The sequence below is a fragment of the Chiloscyllium punctatum genome, chromosome 7 (genome assembly GCF_047496795.1).
Source record: "Chiloscyllium punctatum isolate Juve2018m chromosome 7, sChiPun1.3, whole genome shotgun sequence".
Taxonomy (NCBI): Eukaryota; Metazoa; Chordata; class Chondrichthyes; order Orectolobiformes; family Hemiscylliidae; genus Chiloscyllium; species Chiloscyllium punctatum.
In genome coordinates this window covers 128,457,274-128,476,726 of record NC_092745.1, presented here as the reverse complement: position 1 = coordinate 128,476,726, position 19,453 = coordinate 128,457,274, and positions in this window count along the sequence as shown.

Sequence of the window (19,453 nt, the reverse complement as noted above, 5' to 3'; positions counted from 1 at the left end):
GATTAAAACACGATAAGTCCCCAGGGCCTGATGCTCTGCATCCCAGAGCACATAAAGAAGTGGCCCTAGAAATAATGGATATATTGATGATCACCTTCCAGCATTCTGTTGTTTCTTGAAGAGTTCCAAGGATGCTAAGAGGCTGCAGGGAGACTTGGACAGACTGGCTGAGTAGGCAAATACTTGGCAAATGCAGTATAATCCAGATAAATATGAGGTTATCGATTTTGGTCACAAAAACAGAAAGGCAGATTATTACGTGAATGGTGGCAGTTTAGGAGAAGGTGAGGTGCAACAGGACCTGGGTTTCTTGGTGAACAATCACTGAAAGTTGTTGTGCAAGTGCAGCAGGCAGTGAGGAAAGCTAATGGCATGCTGGCCTTCATAGTGAGAGGATTGGATTATCAGAGTAAGGATGTCATGCTGCAGTTATACAGGGCCTTGGTGAGGCCACACCTTCAGTATTGTTTGTAGTTTTGGTCTCCTAGTCTGAGGATGGACACTTTTGCTATTGAGGGAGTCCAGCAAAGGTTCACCAGACTGATTCCTGGGAAGGCAGAGCTGACAGATGAGGAAAGACTGGGTCGAATGGGCTTGTACTTGCTGGAATTTAACAGAATGTGGAGGATCTCATAGAAATATATAAAACCCTGATGGGACTAGTCAGGCTAGGTGTTGGAAGAATGTTCCCGATGTTGGGGAAGTCTGGAACAAGGGGTCACAGTCTAAGAATAAGGAGTAAACCAGTCTGGACTGAGATGAGGAAGAATTTCTTCATTCAGAGAGCTGTGAACCTGTGGAATTCTCTCCCACAGGAAGTTGTTAGGGCCAGTTCATGAGATAGATTCGAGAGGGAGCTGGACATGGCCCTTGCAGCTCAAGAGACCAAGGTGTGTATGGGAGAGGGTGGGAATGGGATACTGAGATTGCATGATCAGCCATGATCATATTGTATGATGGTGCAGGCTCGAAGGTCCAAATGGCCGACTCCTGCACCTGTTTTCCATGTTTCAATTTTCTCACAAGAGGAACATTCTTTCAACATCCACCTGGTCAATTCTCCCTCTGCACCTCCTTTGTTTCAAATAATGACTTCTGCCTTTTCTAAACTCCAGAAGATACCTTGTATAACTTTTCCTCATCAGGCTGGTGCTCAAATGGACTTCAGCAGATGAGAATCTTACCTAAATGCTAAAAATATTAAATTTCCAACAGATTGGAATCCTGACTGTTGGCTGCAGATGGATTGACTCTTACACTGAAGCTTCCCACACTAATATGTACACACCTCATCCCCTTCCCTGCACCCTCTTTGCCCAGATTACAACTGGGCCAGTACTGACAAGTACCAATCCCAGAGTAACAGCTGAGGTTATGATGTAAGACCATAAGACCATAAGACATAGGAGTGGAAGTAAGGCCATTCGGCCCATCGAGTCCACTCCGCCATTCAATCATGGCTGATGCGCATTTCAGCTCCACTTGCCAGCGTTCTCCCCGTAGCCCTTAATTCCTCTAGACAACAAGAACCTATCAATCTCGGCCTTGAAGACATTTAGCGTCCCGGCTTCCACTGCACTCCGTGGCAATGAATTCCACAGGCCCACCACTCTCTGGCTGAAGAAATGTCTCCGCATTTCCGTTCTGAAATGACCCCCTCTAATTCTAAGGCTGTGTCCACGGGTCCTAGTCTCCTCGCCTAACAGAAACAATTTTCTAGCATCCACCTTTTCAAAGCCATGTATTATTTTGTACGTCTCTATTAGATCTCCCCTTAATCTTCTAAACTCCAACGAATACAACCCCAGTATCCTCAGCCGTTCCTCATATGCTAGACCTGTCATTCCAGGGATCATCCGTGTGAATCTCCGCTGGACACGTTCCAGTGCCAGTATGTCCTTCCTGAGGTGTGGGGACCAAAACTGGACACAGTACTCCAAATGGGGCCTAACCAGAGCTTTATAAAGTCTTAGTAGTACATCTCTGCTTTTATATTCCAACCCTCTTGAGATAAGAGACAACATTGCATTCGCTTTCTTAATCACAGACTCAACCTGCATGTTTACCTTTAGAGAATCCTCGACTAGCACTCCCAGATCCCTTTGTGCTTTGGCTTTATTAAGTTTCTCACCATTTAGAAAGTAGTCCATTCCTATATTCTTTTTGCCAAAGTGCAAGACCTCGCACTTGCTCACGTTAAATTCCATCAGCCATTTCCTGGACCACTCTCCCAACCTGTCTAGATCCTTCTGTAGCCTCCCCACTTCCTCAGTACTACCTGCCTGTCTACCTAACTTTGTATCATCGGCAAACTTCGCTAGAATGCCCCCGGTTCCCTCATCCAAATCATTAATATATAATGCGAACAGCTGTGGCCCCAGCACCGAACCCTGCGGGACACCGCTCGTCACCGGCTGCCATTCTGAAAAAGAACCTTTTATCCCAACTCTCTGCCTTCTGTTAGATAGCCAATCCTCAATCCATCCCAGCAGCTCACCTCGAACACCATGGGCCCTCACCTTGCTCAGCAGTCTCCCGTGTGGCACCTTATCAAAGGCCTTTTGAAAGTCCAGATAGACCACATCCACTGGGTTCCCCTGGTCTAACCTACTTGTTACCTCTTCAAAAAATTCCAACAGGTTTGTCAGGCATGACCTCCCTTTACTAAATCCATGTTGACTTGTTCTAATCAGACTCTGCTCTTCCAAGAATTTAGAAACCTCATCCTTAATGATGGATTCTAGAATTTTACCAACAACCGAGGTTAAGCTGATTGGCCTATAATTTTCCATCTTTTGCCTTGATCCTTTCTTGAACAAGGGGGTTACTACAGCCATCTTCCAATCGTCCGGGACCTTTCCTGACTCCAGTGACTCTTGAAAGATCTCAACCAATGCCTCTGCTATTTCCTCAGCAACCTCTCTCAGAACTCTAGGGTGTATCCCATCGGGGCCAGGAGATTTATCAATTTTAAGACTTTTTAACTTTTCTAGCACTATCTCTTTCGTAATGGCAACCATACTCAACTCAGCCCGGTGACACCCTTTAATTTTTGGGATATTACTCCTGTCTTCCACTGTGAAAACTGACGCAAAGTACTTGTTAAGTTCTCCTGCTATTTCCTTATCTCCCATCACTAGGCTCCCTGCATCAGTTTGAAGTGGCCCAATGTCTACTTTTGCCTGTCGTTTGTTTCTTATGTACTGAAAGAAACTTTTACTATTATTTCTAATATTACTGGCTAGCCTACCTTCATATTTGATCCTCTCATTTCTTATTACACTCTTTGTTATCCTCTGTTTGCTATTGTATCCTTCCCAATCTTCTGATTTCCCACTGTTCTTAGCCACTTTATAGGATCTCTCTTTTTCTTTAATACATTTCCTGACTTCCTTGTTAGTTAAGAACAAAATTAAATCTATGGTATTGAATGACATAGCGTCGGATGATGTGGAGTCTGTGTGGGTGGAATTGAGGAACCACAAAGGCAAAAAAACCATAATTGGAGTTGTGTACAGACCTCCTAACAGTGGTCAGGACCAGGGACGCAACATGTACCGGGAAATAGAGAAGGCATGTCAGAAAGGCAAGGTTACATTGATCATGGGTGACTTCAATATGCAGGTGGACTGGGTAAATAATGTTGCTAGTGGATCTAAAGAAAGGGAATTCATGGAATGCTTACAGGATGGCTTTTTGGAACAGCTAGTCATGGAGCCCACAAGAGAGCAGGCTATTCTGGACCTAGTGCTTTGCAATGAACCAGACTCTATAAAAGATCTTAAAGTAAGGGAAGCCTTAGGAAGTAGCGACCATAATATGGTAGAGTTCAGTCTGGAGTTTGAAAGGGAGAAGGCGAAATCTGATGTAATGGTGTTACAGTTGAATAAAGGTAATTATGAGGGCATGAGAGAGGAACTGACTAAAATAGACTGGAAGCAGAGGCTAACCGGGAAGACACTAGAGCAAAAATGGCAGGAGTTTGTAGGTATAATTGAGGACACTGTACAGAGGTTCATTCCCAAGAAAAGAAAGATTAACCGGGGAGGGATTAGACAACCTTGGCCAATTCCTGGCTGGCCCGGGAGAATTCCTGCCCATTTAGTCCAATCCATGGCTATAAATTTGGCCATACATCAATGACCACTGTGCCACTTCTGGTGCCAACAATCTCCTGGAGGAGATTGTTCCCAAAAGCGAATCCTTATTGTTCAGGCTTTTTCTTTTCCCTTATTCACTCATGGGACGTGGGTGTCACTGGCTGGGCCAACACTTATTGTCTGTCCCTGCTTGAGAAGGTGGTGGTGAGCTGCCTTCTCAAAACGCTGCAGTCCATGTGCTGTGTGTAGACCTAACTGCTTTCTTGATGGCGAGATATTACTAATTGTTGGCCATTATGGTTGAGATGGGTTGTGAATGGATACATGTGTAAGTGTAATCTGCAACTGTGCTTTTAATGCCTTGTGTGATGTGAGTTGCCTCCGACAGGTTATTTTACCTGAAGTACCAATGTTTACATTGTCTCCTGCAGCATAAGTGGCCGGGCATGGATTTGTATTGCAGAATCCAACAGATGGTTATTACAGCTGTTTCATACAAATAATACATTCACGAGTGTTTGGGCTAACAGTTAGATAATGGACTCCAATAGAGAAGTATGTCACTCCTTATTGACAGGATGTGCCATTGTAGATTGTTGGCCAATGTATATTGCTCATGGCTAATTGCCCAGAATTTTTAGCCAACCACATTATTGTGGGTCTGGAATCACATGTAGGCCAGACCAGGTGAGGATGACATATTTCCTTTCCTAAAGGACATTTATAATACAATGTGTTCCCAGTCAAGGAATCAAGGGTTATGGGCAAAATGCAGGACAGTGGACGTGCTCATCCAATATCATATTGAAGGGCAGAACAGGCTGAAGGGGATGAATGGCCTTTGTTTTTAAAACTTTGTTTGTGGGCATCAGTGCCTGGGCCCAGCATTTATTGTCTGTCCCTAGTTGCTCCTTGAGAAGGTGGGGGTGAGCTGCCTTCTTGAACCACTGCACTCCACCTGTTGTGGGTTGATCCACAATACCCTGAGGTAGGGAATTCCAGGATTTTGACCCAGCGACAGTGAACGAACGGTGATATATTTCCAAGTTCGGATGCTGAGTGGCTTGGAAGGGAACTTTCAAGGGATAGTGTTCCCATGTATCTATTGTCCTTCTAGATGGATGTGGTTGTGGAAGATGCTATCTGAGGATCTTTGGTGAATTTCTTTTGCTCCTATTACTCATGGTCTTATAGGGTGGATCAATTGACTTTTGTCATATATCACATATCACCATTAGTTAACTTTTTAGTCCCAGATTTTCATCGAATTCAAATTCCACTGCTTTCCTGACAAATTAAAAAGAGGCCATTTGGCTCCTTAAACCTCCTCTGCCATTTAATAAAATCCTAGCTGATTGGACATTCCTCTACACAGCCATGTCCATCATGAGATTCAAATCCCTGCTCTCAGGGATGTGTCTGGGGCAATGGATTACTAGCCCGTTGGCATTACCACTACACCATCAGCTCCCCTTAAAGAGCCCTTGTGTGGATAAGGTGTTTATGGGATTTTTGCATTGTCATGTCACAGGCCGTGCTACAATGATGATATCATGAGAATAGCTCTGATAGGTTACTTGCTGACTGCAACACGGTGTTGATTCCAGGGTTTGATTGCACCCTCAGGCAACTGTCTGCGTAGAGTTTGCACATTCTCCCTGAGTCTGTGTGGGTTTACTTTGGCCGCTCCAGTTTCCTCCCACAATCCAAAGATGTGCAGGTTAGGTGAATTGGTCATGCTAAATTGCCCATGGTGTCCAGGGATGTGCAGGCCAGGTGGATCAGCCAGAGGAAATGCAGTGATTGGGTGGGATGTCTTTGGAAGGTCAGAGTGGACTTGATGCGCTGAATGGCCTGCTTTCACACTGTAAGGATTCTATGACATTGTGTGTTTTGAGCTCAATCCATCTCTTCATCAGTGTCCTCAGTCTCCATGGGACCAGTAATGTGATTACTTTAAGTCTTTTGTTCCAAGGATATGAAAAGAGTGACATTAGCTGATGGATGAAAACACAGTCCTCAAAACACAACTGTAAGAAGGAACAACCCTCTTCATTATTCCCTGAAGTTTCCACAGTGGGTATAACCTGTGGCTAGAGACTAATTACCTGTGATATACAGTATTTTTTGTTAAGGATGGAAACCTGCTCTGAGCTTTCTGTTTACCTGGGTCTGCATGACAGGCCCATGAGGGAACCTTGCCACATTCACTAAACTCTTTAATTGTCAATGACGATGTCAGGAACAGTGAAGTTTTATTTCCAACAAGTGAGAGAAGAGTCACATTGAACTCAAAATGTTAACTCCATTAGGACCAGCCGAGTTTCTCTGTTACTTTCTGCTGTTATAATCAGTGATTTACAAAAACTTTGCACAATCTTCTGACTTTAGTAACAATATTCTGAAGTAGCCCTGCTGTCTCCAAAGCCTTTGTGCAAACAAAGCCCCAGGTCTCTTGTTTCTACAAGTAAACAATAGCCCATATTGGTTACGTTTGTTCTTCTTACACTTACCTTTCACTCCTCAATGATCAATTTAGTGCGCGATGCACATCCAGAGATCTTTATATATATATATATTCATTCCTAGGATTGGCTGCACTAGCATTTATTACCCATCCCTAATTGCCCACAGGATAGTTAAGAGTCAGCCAAGTTGCTGTGGGTCTGGAGTCACATGTAGGCCAGACCCAGGTAAGGATGGCAGTTTCCTTCTCTAAAGGTTACTAGTGAACGAGACGGGTTATTCCAACAATCAACAATGGAGTCACAGTCACCATTGGACACTTAGCTCCAGGTTTGTATTCAGTTCAGATTCCACCTTCTGCCTCAGTGGGATTTAAACCCAGATGTCTAGAACTTTAACATAGATTGCTAGAAAAGCTCAGCAGTTCTTGCAGCACTTGTGGAGAGAAATCAGAATTAACATTTCGGGTCATGTGCCCTTCCTCAGAACATTACTTGGGTCTCTGGATTAATAACGCTAGGTCATCACCTCCCCTAGGTGTCAGTGGTAAATGTAATTGTGTCAGGGTTGTGGAGAGTTGTGTGAAGAAGCAATAAATGTAACATTCTTCTGAACTTTTTGCAACTTGCCATTTGTGGCAAATGTGTTATAGCTCTCCATTAAGAAACAGAATCATTCCACAATTATGGCAAGAGATAACTTCATCAGTGAGGCACACAGCGAGCATCACAGAAGGGCAATGGCCACTCAGCCCATTTAGTCTGTGCTGGACAAAGAAAAACAAGTCGCCGGCCTTTCCCCACTTTCAAGCATTAGGTCTGTAACCCTGCAGTTTATTCTCTCAATGTACATTCATAGACATTTTTAAATGAGCTCATGCTCTCTGTCTCTACTCCCCTTCCAGGCAGTGAGTTCTAGAACCCTACCACACTCTGAGAGAAAATAGTTTCCTCACTTCCCCTCTGGCCCATCAAGTCTGTACAGCCAAAGTTACACTAAATCTGTACAAGACCCACTTCCCTGCACTAGGCCCGTAGCCCTGAATAGTATGACATTTCAAGTGCTCATCCAACATAAGAATGTGAGAACTAGTTGTAGGAGTAGGCCATCTGGCCCCTCGAGGCTGCTCCGCAATTCAATAAGACCGTGGCTGATCTTTTCGTGGACTCAGCTCCACGTATTTGCCTGCTCACCATAACCCTTAATTCCTTTACTGTTCAAAAATCTCTCTATCTTTGCTTTACAAACATTCAGTGAGGAAGCCTCAACTGCTTCACCGGGCAGAGAATTCCACAGATTCACAACCCTTTGGGTGAAGAAGTTCCTGCTCAACTCAGCTCCCCTTTACTTTGAGGCTATACTAGTTTCACCCACCAGTGGATACAACCTCTCTGCCTCTAACTTATTTATCCAAGCGCTTTTTAAAGATTGTAGGGGCTACCTGCCTCAACGCCCAGCCCAGGCAGTGAGTTCTATTCATAGAGTCATAGAGATGTACAGCATGGAAACAGACCCTTCGGTCCAACCTGTCCATGCCGACCAGGTATCCCAACCCAATCTAGTCCCACCTGCCGGCACCCGGCCCACATCCCGCCAAACCCTTCCTATTCATATACCCATCCAAATGCCTCTTAAATATTACAATTGTACCAGTCTCCACCACATCCTCTGGCAGCTCATTCCATACACGTACCAACCTCTGTGTGAAAAATTTGCCCTTTCAGTATCTTTTATATCTTTCCCTTCTCACCCTAAACCTATGCCCTCTAGGTCTGGACTCCCCGACTCCAGGGAAAAGACTTTGTCTATTTATCCTATCCATGTCCCTCATAATTTTGTAAACATTTATAAGGTCACCCCTCAGCCTCCAAAGCTCCAGGGAAAACAGCCCCAGCCTGTTCAGCCTCTCCCTATAGCTCAAATCCTCTAACCCCGACAACACCCTTGTAAATCTTTTCTGCTCTTTTGAAGGGAGGTTAGAGAGGCTTGATTAGTTGAAACATTTACTTGAGGAATATACTGGCGCTCGCTTATTTAGAGGATGGAGAGGGAAGCAATTAAATAAAAAGGAATTTCTTCTTGAATTCAACAGGGAGGAAAAAAATGATTTCCTGCTGCTTTCTCAACAAAATCAGTCCCTGAGATAATTATGCTTCTCTCGTGAGATCTTAGCGAGTTACACTGCATCTTGTCTTTGCCACCCTAATACCACAAGCTGAGTGGGTGCGAAACCCTTTACCCAATTTCCTGCCAGTACAGAAGCTTATACCTTCTTCCATATTCCTACCGGTCAGGAAACTTGGGAACCTCAAAGAAATGAGATGAAATGGGAAAGCAATAAGATTGAAATATATGGAAGCAAGGTGAGATTCGGAACTTGCTGTTTGAGGATGAAGGGGAAAATGGGAAAAATATTTCTGGATGTCAAGTTTTCAAACTTTTCCTTTTCACTATACTGTCTTGCCATTACCCACAGTAGAAAATTCCGCTCCTGCCCACTCCACAGTGGGATTTGAACTTCCTACCTTTTGATGCTGAGATGGGAATCCTCCCACTGAGTCGTGGCAGACAGTATGTGAAGGGCTTGGGGGGAGAAATTGGCAGAATTTCATCCCCTTTTCTTGACATTATTTTCTGAAAACTCGCAGCAAAGAAAAATAGTTTCTGGAAAATCGCGCCTTACAGGAAGTCACTGGTGCTTATGCTCCCTAATGAAGCAGCCCCCACCATTTTTTAAAAAGAGTTGCAACTGTGGCAGGATCAGCACGAGTTAAAATGACTGAGAGAAGGTCCCATGCTGCTACCAGGCAAAATAACTTTGTGAAGGAAATGGCCTTCCTCATTAAGGAAGTCATGAAGGATGAAGGAAAGCTGTCTGGGAAGGGGAATGAAGAAATGTTCCCCGGGGGCGAGAGATAAAATCTACCAGGAGATTATTGAGAAAGGGAGCAGTGTTCTTTTTCTCCTTCACAGAGACATCCTGGAGTTCTGAAAGATGTATTCATCTCAGAACCAGATCTAAAGAACAAAAGGCCAGATACCCTGAAGCTACAAGGTCACGTTGAAGGCAGAGCCCAGGAGAATATTGCTGCAACTCACCAGGGCGCCTCCTGGGAGCATTGGCCAGGGAGTTACTGGGGACAGGGGGAGAAATGTATCAGGCAATGAACTGTGGAGGGTTGACAGGCAGGAACTGGAGGAGGAGGAGAGGACAGGCAGACACAAGCTAATGAAAAGTGAAAGAATGCTGAACCATTCACTGTGGGGAGAAACAACAGGCGCAACAGCCTATAGGGCAGGGAGAGAGAGAGAGAGATGGTAGGGAGAGGAACCTTTGCATGGTTAGGAAAGAAAGATTGCTTCCAGAATGAGACACAGTCTGAGTGGGGATGCAGTTCAGGGAATTTGGAGACATTGTGGACATTCAGTGCAGAGGGGAATAAGATGCTTTTTGCCTGCTTTTTTTTGGGCTTTTAGTTTGTAAGCTTTTTTTATAGTTTGCAAACTTTTTTAAAAAAAACTGGATAAATCAAAGCTCAGGATCAGTAATCCAGCACAAATAGAGTGACATCTCAGGCTAACCGTAATTTCATTGGTCGGTGATAGCTACCAATTTGACTATCTATAATAGGTTCCTTTCAGATTGAAGGTAAGTAGGGGAAATATTTACAGGCTACAACTGAAAGACCAGAAGGAAATTTACAAAAAAAAAATCAAATTAATAACTAAGTCATTGAAGTAGACATGCTAGAACAGGCGATGTGTTATACCTGCAGGATATTGGAGCTGGTGGGCCCCATCGTGATTCATGGTGACCACATCTGCAGTGAGTGTCAGTTGTTTGAGGAACTCTGAGTAAGAGTTGATGAGCTGGAGTCTGAACTTCAAAAACTGCGAGACTTCAGGGAGGGGGAGAGTTACCTGGACGCTGTGTTTCAGCAGGCAGTCACATCTCTTAGATTATCTACCTTGAATTCAAACAGTGGTCTGGGACAGGATAGAACATAGAACATAGAACATAGAAAAATACAGCGCAGTACGGGCCCTTTGGCCCGCGATGTTGCGCTGATCCAAGCCCACCTAACCTACACTAGCCCACTATCCTCCATATGCCTATCCAATGCCCGTTTAAATGCCCATAAAGAGGGAGAGTCCACCATTGCTACTGGTAGGGCATGCCATGAACTCACGACTCACTGAGTAAAATATCTACCCCTAACATCTGTCCTATACCTACCACCCCTTAATTTAAAGCTATGCCCCCTCGTAATAGCTGACTCCATACGTGGAAAAAAGTTCTCATGGTCAACCCTATCGAAACCCCTAATCATCTTGTACACCTCTATCAAGTCACCCCTAAACCTTCTTTTCTCCAATGAAAACTTCCCCAAAAAGTGCCTCAGCCTTTCTTCATACGATCTTCCTACTATACCAGACAACATCCTGGTAAACCTCTTCTGCACCCGTTCCAGTGCCTCCACATCCTTCCTATAGTATGGCAACCAAAACTGCACACAATATTCCAGATGCGGCCGCACCAGAGTCTTATACAACTGCAACATGACCTCAGGACTCCGGAACTCAATTCCTCTACCAATAAAAGCCAGTATGCCATATGCCTTCTTCATCGCACTATTTACCTGGGTGGCAACTTTCAGAGATCTGTGTACATGGACACCAAGATCCCTCTGCTCATTCACACTACCAAGTATCCGACCATTAGCCCAGTACCCCATCTTTTTGTTACTCATACCAAGTGAATAACCTCACACTTACCCACATTGAACTCCATTTGCCACCTTTCTGCCCAGCTCTGCAGCTTATCTATATCCCGCTGTAACCTGACACATCCTTCCTCACTGTCAACAACTCCACTGACTTTTGTATCATCCGCAAACTTGCTCACCCAACCTTCTAGCCCCTCCTCCAGGTCATTTATAAAAATGACAAACAGCAATGGTCCCAAAACAGATCCTTGCGGAAAACCGCTAGTAACTGCACTCCAAGATGAACCTTTACCATCAACTACTACCCTCTGTCTTCTTCCAGCCAGCCAATTCCTAATCCAAACCTCCAACTCACCCTCAATGCCATACCTCCGTATTTTTTGCAGTAGCCTACCATGGGGAACCTGATCAAATGCCTTACTAAAATCCATATACACCGCAACTACCGCTTTACCCTCGTCCACCTCCTTAGTCACCTTCTCAAAGAATTCAGTAAGGCTTGTGAGGCATGATCTGCCCTTCACAAAACCATGCTGACTATCCTTGATCACATTATTCCAATCCAGATGTTCATAAATCCTATCCCTTACAATTCTCTCTAAGACTTTGCCCACAACAGAAGTGAGACTCACCGGCCTATAGTTGCTAGGGTTATCCCTACTCCCCTTCATGAAGAAGGGAACCACATTTGCTATCCTCCAGTCTTCTGGCACTATTCCTGTAGACAACGAGCACATAAAAATCAAGGCCAGTGGCTCTGCAATCTCCTCCCTTGCTTCCTAGAGAATCCTAGGATAAATGCCATCGGGCCCAAGGGACTTATCTATTTTCACCCTTTCCAGAATTTCCAACACCTCTTCCCTACATACCTCAAAGCCGTCCATTCTAATTAATTGTGACTCAGTATTCTCATCGGCAACAATGTCCTGTTCCTGAGTAAATACAGACGAAAAGTATTCATTCAGTGTCTCCCCAATCTCTTCAGCCTCCACACGCAACTTCCCACTACTATCCTTGACTGGACCTATTCCTACCCTAGTCATTCTTTTATTGCTGACATACCTATAGAAAGCCTTTGGGTTTTCCCTAATCCTACCAACTAAGGACTTTTCATGATCCCTCCTTGCTGTTCTTAGCTCTCTCTTCAGATCCTTCCGGGCTACCTTATAACTCTCAATCGCCCCAATTGAACCTTCACGCCTCATCTTTACATAGGCCGCCCTCTTCCCTTTAACAAGGGATTCCAATTCCTTATTAAACCACGGCTCCCTCACATGACCCTTTCCTCCCTGCCTGACAGGTACATACTTATCAAGGACACTCAATAGTTGCTCCTTGAAGAAGCTCCACATATCAATTGCACCCTTGCCTTGAAGCCTACGCATCCTAAGTCATGCTTCACCGCATCATAATTTCCCTGCCCCCAGCTATAACACTTGCCCTGAAGTGCACATTTATCCCTTTCCATCACTAGAGTAAAAGTCACCGAATTGTGGTCTCTGTACCCAAAGTGCTCACCTACCTCCAATTCTAAAATCTGGCCTGGTTCGTTACCCAGAACCAAATCCAGTATGGCCTCATCTCTTGTTGGCCTATCTACATATTGTGTCAGGAAACCCTCCTGCACACATTGGACAAACACCGACCCATCTGACGAACTCGAGATATAGCTTTCCCAGCCAATATCAGGAAAGTTAAAGACCCCCATAACAACCACCCTGTTACTTTCACTCTTCTCCTGAATCATCCTTGCAATCCTTTCTTCTACGTCTCTAGGACTATTAGGAGGCCTGTAGAAAACTCCTAACAGGATGACCTCACCTTTCCTATTCCTAACCTCAGCCCAAACTACCTCAGATGGCGAGTCTTCATCCATCGTCCTTTCCACCGCTGTAATACTTTCTTTGACAAGCAATGCCACACCTCCCCCTCTTTTACCCCCAACTCTGACCCTACTAAAACATTTAAACCCTGGAACCTGCAACAGCCAATCCTGTCCCTATTCCACCCCTGTCTCTGTAATAGCCACAACATTGAAATCCCAGGTACCAACCCACGAGGATAATAAGGCAGGTAGAGGGACCTAGGCAGTGGTGCTGAATAAGCCTCAGCCTTTGAGCTTATCCAGCAGCTTAGAGATTGTTGCTCCCTATGTGGATGAGAGGCTTTAGGGAGGATGCACAAACTGACCATAACACTGTGGTACAGGAAGCCATTCAAGATGGGGGAGAAAAGAGAAATGTAATCAGGAATAGTATTGTCAGAGGAATAGACACCATTCTCTGTGACCAGGATTGAGATTCCTGAAGGCAGTGTTGCCTGCCTTGTGTCTGGATTCAGGATGTCTCACCTGGGCTGCAGAGGAACTTGGAGTGGGAAGGGAAAGATTCAGTTATCATGGTTCAAGTAGGTACCAACAATATCAGGTAGAAAGAGGAAAGAGATTGTGCTGAGGGAATGTGGGCACAGTGGCTCAGTAGTAAGCACTGCTGCCTCACAGTGCGAGGGACCTAGGTTCAATTCCTGCCTTGGGCGACTGTCTGTGTAGAGTTTTCACATTCTCCCAGTGTCTGTGTGGGTTTCCTTCGGATGCTCTGGTTTCCTCCCACAATCCAAAGATGTGCAGGTTAGAGTAGATTGGCCAGGCTAAATTTCCCATAGTGTTCAGGGATGTGTAGGAGAGGTGTATTAGTCAAGGGTAAATACAGGATAATAGAGTAGGGGAATGGGTCTGGGTGGGTTACTCTTTGGAAGGTCAGTGTGGACTTGTTGGGCCAAAGGACCTGTTTCCACACTGTTGGGATTCTATAAAGAAAGATTAAAAAGCAGAACTGAAAAGTAATAGTCTCTGGGTTAATACCTGAGCCAGGAGCAAATTGGCACAAGGTCAACAAGATTAAAGAGGTAAATGTGAAGGTCAAAGATTGGTAAGTGGGAAACGGGGATATTGGCTCAGGATCGGGGAAGGAGGGAGCTGCTCCGATGGGGCAGGCTCCACCTAAATCATGCTGGGACCACTGTCCTGGCAAATCGTAGAACTGGGGCTGTGGATAGGGCTTTAAATTAAATAGCAGGGCTGTGGGGTCAGTTGAATGGAAAATTATGGGAAAAGTTAAAGGGGGCAGAGAGCTCAGCAGAACAAGTAACTGGACAGGGATTATGGAAAGGGTCAGGAATCTAACTCCAGGGCCGGCAGATAATTAGTGAGGGGAGCAGCCAATGCAGGACTGATGGTGTTGTACTTAAATATACACAGTATCCGAAATAAGGTCAATGAGCCTGTGGTTCAGAGTGAAATAGGCAGGTATGATGTTGTGGGTATCACAGGGACATGGCTGCAAGGGGATCAGAGCTGGGAACTAAATATCCAAGGATACACGTCCTGTTGAAAGGACAGGCCAATGGACAAGGGGAGGCGTTGCCCTGTTAGTGAAAAATTAAGTTAAAGCGCTAGCAAGAAGTCAGAGGGTGTAGAATGTGTCTGAGTAGAGTTGAGTATCTGCAAAGAAAAAAGGCCCTGTTGGGAGTTATGTACAGGCCTCCTAGCAGTAGTCAGGATGTGGTGAAGAAAATAAACCAGGAGATGGAAAAGGCCTGTAAGAAAGGCACTATTACAATAACCATGTGGACTTCAATATGCACACGGACTGGGAAAATCAGGTTAGTAGCGGGTCTCAAGAAAAAGAATTCATGGAATGTCTATGAGATGGTTTTTTGGAGCAGATTGTGGTAAAGCCCAGTTACAGTTCTGGATTTGGTGATACATAATGAGGCAGACTTGATTAGAGAGGTCAAGGTGAAGGAGCCTCTAGGGACCAGTGACGATAATATGATAGACTTCACCCTGCAGTTGGAGTTGGAGAAGATTGAATCACATGCAACAGTCTCAAAATTGAATGAAGATAACTGTATAGACATGAGAGAGCTGGCCAGAGTTGGTTGGAAGGAGAGCCTCGCAGGGAAGATGGCAGAGCAGCAATGGCAGGGGTTTCTGGGGGTAATTCGGGAGGCCCAGCAGAAACTCATCCTGAGGAAGAAGAACCATACTAGTGTTGAAGAAAGGGTGAGACTGCAGTAAGGATTTGGACAGACTAGGACAGTGGGCAAAGAAGTGACAGATGGAACACAATGTGGGAAAGTGTGAGCTTATGCACTTTGGCAGGAAGAAAAGAAGCATAGAGTATTTCCTGAAAAAGGACAGGCTTTCGAAATCTGAAGCACAAAGTATCTTGGGAGTTCTTGTTTAGGATTCTCTTAAGGTTAACACGCAAATTCACTTGGACGTTAGGATGGCAAATGCAACGTTAGCATTCATTTCGGGAGGGCATGAATGTAAGAGCAGTGATGTACTGCTGATGTCACGTAAGGCTCTGATGAGATCACATTTGGAATATTGAGAGCAGTTTCTTGCCCTCAGTCTAAGGAAAAATGCATTGGCCTTGGAGGAGGTCTAGAGGAGGTTTACTAGAATGACCCTGGGGATGAAGGCTTGTCATATGAGAAGCAGTTGAAGACTCTGGGTCTGTACTTGATGCAATTTAGAAGGATTAAGGTGATCTGAGAGGCCTGGATGGAGTGGATGTGGAGGAGATATTTACACTAGCAGGAGAGACAAGGACCTGAGGGCACAGCCTCAGAATGAAGGGACGACCGTGTAGAGTCATAGAGTCATAGAGATGTACAGCATGGAAACAGACCCTTCAGTGGAACCCGCCCATGCTGACCTGATATCCCAACCCAATCTAGTCCCACCTGCCAGCACCTGGCCCATATCCCTCCAAACCCTTCCTATTCATATATCCATCTAAATGCCTCTTAAATGTTGCAATTGTACCAGCCTTCACCACTTCCTCTGGCAGCTCATTCCATACCCGTACCACCCTCTGTGTGAAAAAGTTGCCCCTTAGGTCTCTTTTATATTTTTCCTCTCTCACCCTAAACCTATGCCCTCTAGTTCTGGACTCCCCGACCCCAGGGAAAAGACTTTGTCTATTTATCCTATCCATGCCCCTCATAATTTTGTAAACCTCTATGAGGTCATCCCTCAGCCTCCGACGCTCCAGGGAAAACAACCCAGCCTGTTCGGCCTCTCCCTATAGCTCAAATCCTCCAACCCTGGCAACATCCTTGTAAATCTTCTCTGAACCCTTTCAAGTTTCACAACATCTTTTCAATAGGGTAGAACTAAGTTGAGGAGAAATTCCTTCAGCCAGACAGTGGTGAATCTGTGGAACTCATTGCCACAGAGAGCCGTGGAGGCCATGTCACTGAGAGTATTTAAGACAGATATGGATAGGTTCATGATCAGTGAGATGATCAAGAATTACAGGGAGAAGGCAAGGGAATGAAGTTGAGGAACACATCAGCCATGATTTGATGGCTGAGCAGATGCATTGTGCCAAATGGCCTAATTCCGTTCCTCTATCTTATGGTCTTATGAAGTAGGCATTGGTCTGGGAGAGAGGGATTACGGGAGGGGTAGGTATGCACCTGGGAGACAGGAGAAATGTTAGGAGTGCCAGTCATGGCCAGGAAGCAGGTGGAGGGGCAGTGTGGCAGTCAGAGACCTGGGCAGAAGAGGGACTGTCAGACATGGGGTCTCGAAGGGAGAAAGGGGAGGGGGAAGAGTTCCAGACATGGCTCAGGGCAATGGGAGGTGACAGGAAGGTCTGTACAATGATGTGAGAGTAAGAGGAGACAATGCAATCTCATTAATCTTAGAGTAAGAGTGCATCAGTGAAACTGAGAAAGTGGCTGATTCATAGAGTCATAGAGATGTACAGCATGGAAACAGACCCTTTGGTCCAACTTGTCCATGCTGACCAGATATCCCAACCTAATCTCGTCCCACCTGCCAGCACCCGACCCACATCCCTCCAAACCCTTCCTATTCATATTCCCATCCAGATGGCTTTTAAATGCTGCAATTGTACCAGCCTCCAACACTTCTCTGCAGCTCACTGCATACACAGGATTCCCCTATGTCTTCAAGATGGCTCAGTGTGGAGAATTCTTTCCCCTGAGCTGGGTGTTTGTAGGTTCATTGTCACACTCCAGAGATTTGCATCCATGATGCACGCTCACAGCCCAGTGCAGCGCTGCCCTGTGGTGATGAGGTAGTAAACTATAAATGATCTGTTCACTCAAACAGATGTAAGACATTCCCCTGCACCTTTCGAGGAAAATCAGAGCAATCTTGCCTTTATTGTTACCAGCTTTTATTCCTTGACAACGTCCCAAGTGAAGATGAACTCATTAAGGTTTGCAGGTCACCTTTCTGTGTGCAAATTGTCTGTTATTTCTGATCACACTGGGTGGCTACTCTTGGGAGCATTGCCTCACCTGCAAAGCATTTTGGGAAGTCATGAGGTGGTGAATGGTGCGATATAAATTCGAGCCTTCCTCTCTTCCTGTTTCCCCTGTCATTCCTGGATTCATCCATTCCAATGCTCTCCTGGCTGATCTGTCATCTGGCCCATGTTGGGTCCCAGCAACAACACCTCAAAACTCATTGGTTTTTCAAAGAACTCCATGACGTCCCCCGTCTTGATTCTTTAAATTTCTCCAGGTCCACAACTCTCTGAGCTATCCGTCCTTCTCTGATTCTGGCCTCATGTTCATCTCCAGTTCTACTCACTCTGCTACTGGAGCTCATCTCTTTTTGATAATTAGTCATGGGGTATGGGCATTGCTGGATGGCCCGCATTTATTGCCCATCCCTAGTTGCCCTTGAGAAGGTGGTGAGCTGCCTACTTGAACAACTGCTGTTCACCTGATGTTGTTGGATCCACAATGCCCCTAAGGAGGCAATTCTAGACGTTGACCTAGCAACAGTGAAGGAACAGTGATATATTTTCAAGTCAGGATGGTGAGGGGCTTGGAGGTAAACTTGTAGGGGGTGGCATTCCCATGTATCTGCTGCTCTTGTCCTTCCAGGGGGAAGAAGTTGGTAGGTGTTGTCTGAAATGTCTAGGTGAGTTATTCCATAGAATTCTGGAATGATATAGTGCAGAAGAGGCTCTTCAGCCCAACCACATTGTACTACCAAAGCTACAATAATCTACATGGGTCCCACCTTCGAGACATAGGGCCATAGCCTTGAATGTTACGACATTTCATCTAATTCATCAAATCAATGGGACACACCTGTTGCCAGTGTACATCATGGTGGGTGGGAATGAATGTTATAGGTGGTTGATGGGAGTCAATCAAGTGGCTAACTTGTGCTGGATGGTGTTGAGTGTTCTTGGAGCTGCACTCATCCAAGCAAGTGAGGAGTATTCCACCACACTCCTGACTTTCAGGAATCACTAGAATCAGGAGAATCCCAGAGGACTGGAAAATCACTAATGTGGCACAAGGCAAAAGACAGAAATTTACAGACTGATTAGCTGAACATTGGTCATGGGTAAGATCCTAGAATCCATTGTGAAGGATGAGATTTATGAACACTTGGAATTATATGGTAAAATAGGGTTTCATCAAGGGGACGTCATGCCTGTCCCCCTTAGTCCAAGAACTCCCCACCTACGTTCGGGACACCACCCACGCCCTTCACCTCCTCCATGATTTTCGCTTCCCCGGCTCCTTATCTTCACCATGGACATCCAGTCCCTGTACACCTCCATCCCCCATCACGAAGGATCAAAGCCCTCCGCTTCTTCCTTTCCCGCCGAACCAACCGGTACCCTTCCACTGACACCCTCCTTCGACTGACTGAACTGGTCCTCACTCTGAACATCTTCTCTTTCCAATCCCCCCACTTCCTCCAAACCAAAGGAGAAGCCATGGGCACCCGCATGGGCCCCAGCTATGCCTGCCTCTTCGTTGGATATGTGGAACAGTCCATCTTCCGCAGCTACACTGGCACCACCCCCCACCTTTTCCTCTGCTATGTCGATGACTGTATTGGTGCTACCTCGTGCTCCCACGAGGAGGTTGAACAGTTCATCCACTTTACTAACACTTTCCACCCCGACCTCAAATTTACCTGGACCATCTCAGACTCCTCCCTCCCCTTCCTAGACCTCTCCATTTCTATCTCGGGCGACCAACTCAACATGGACATTTACTATAAACCAATCGACTCCCATAGCTTCCTAGATTCCTACTCCTCCCTACTCATCCCATCCTGCCCCCCGTAAAAATGCCATCCCATAT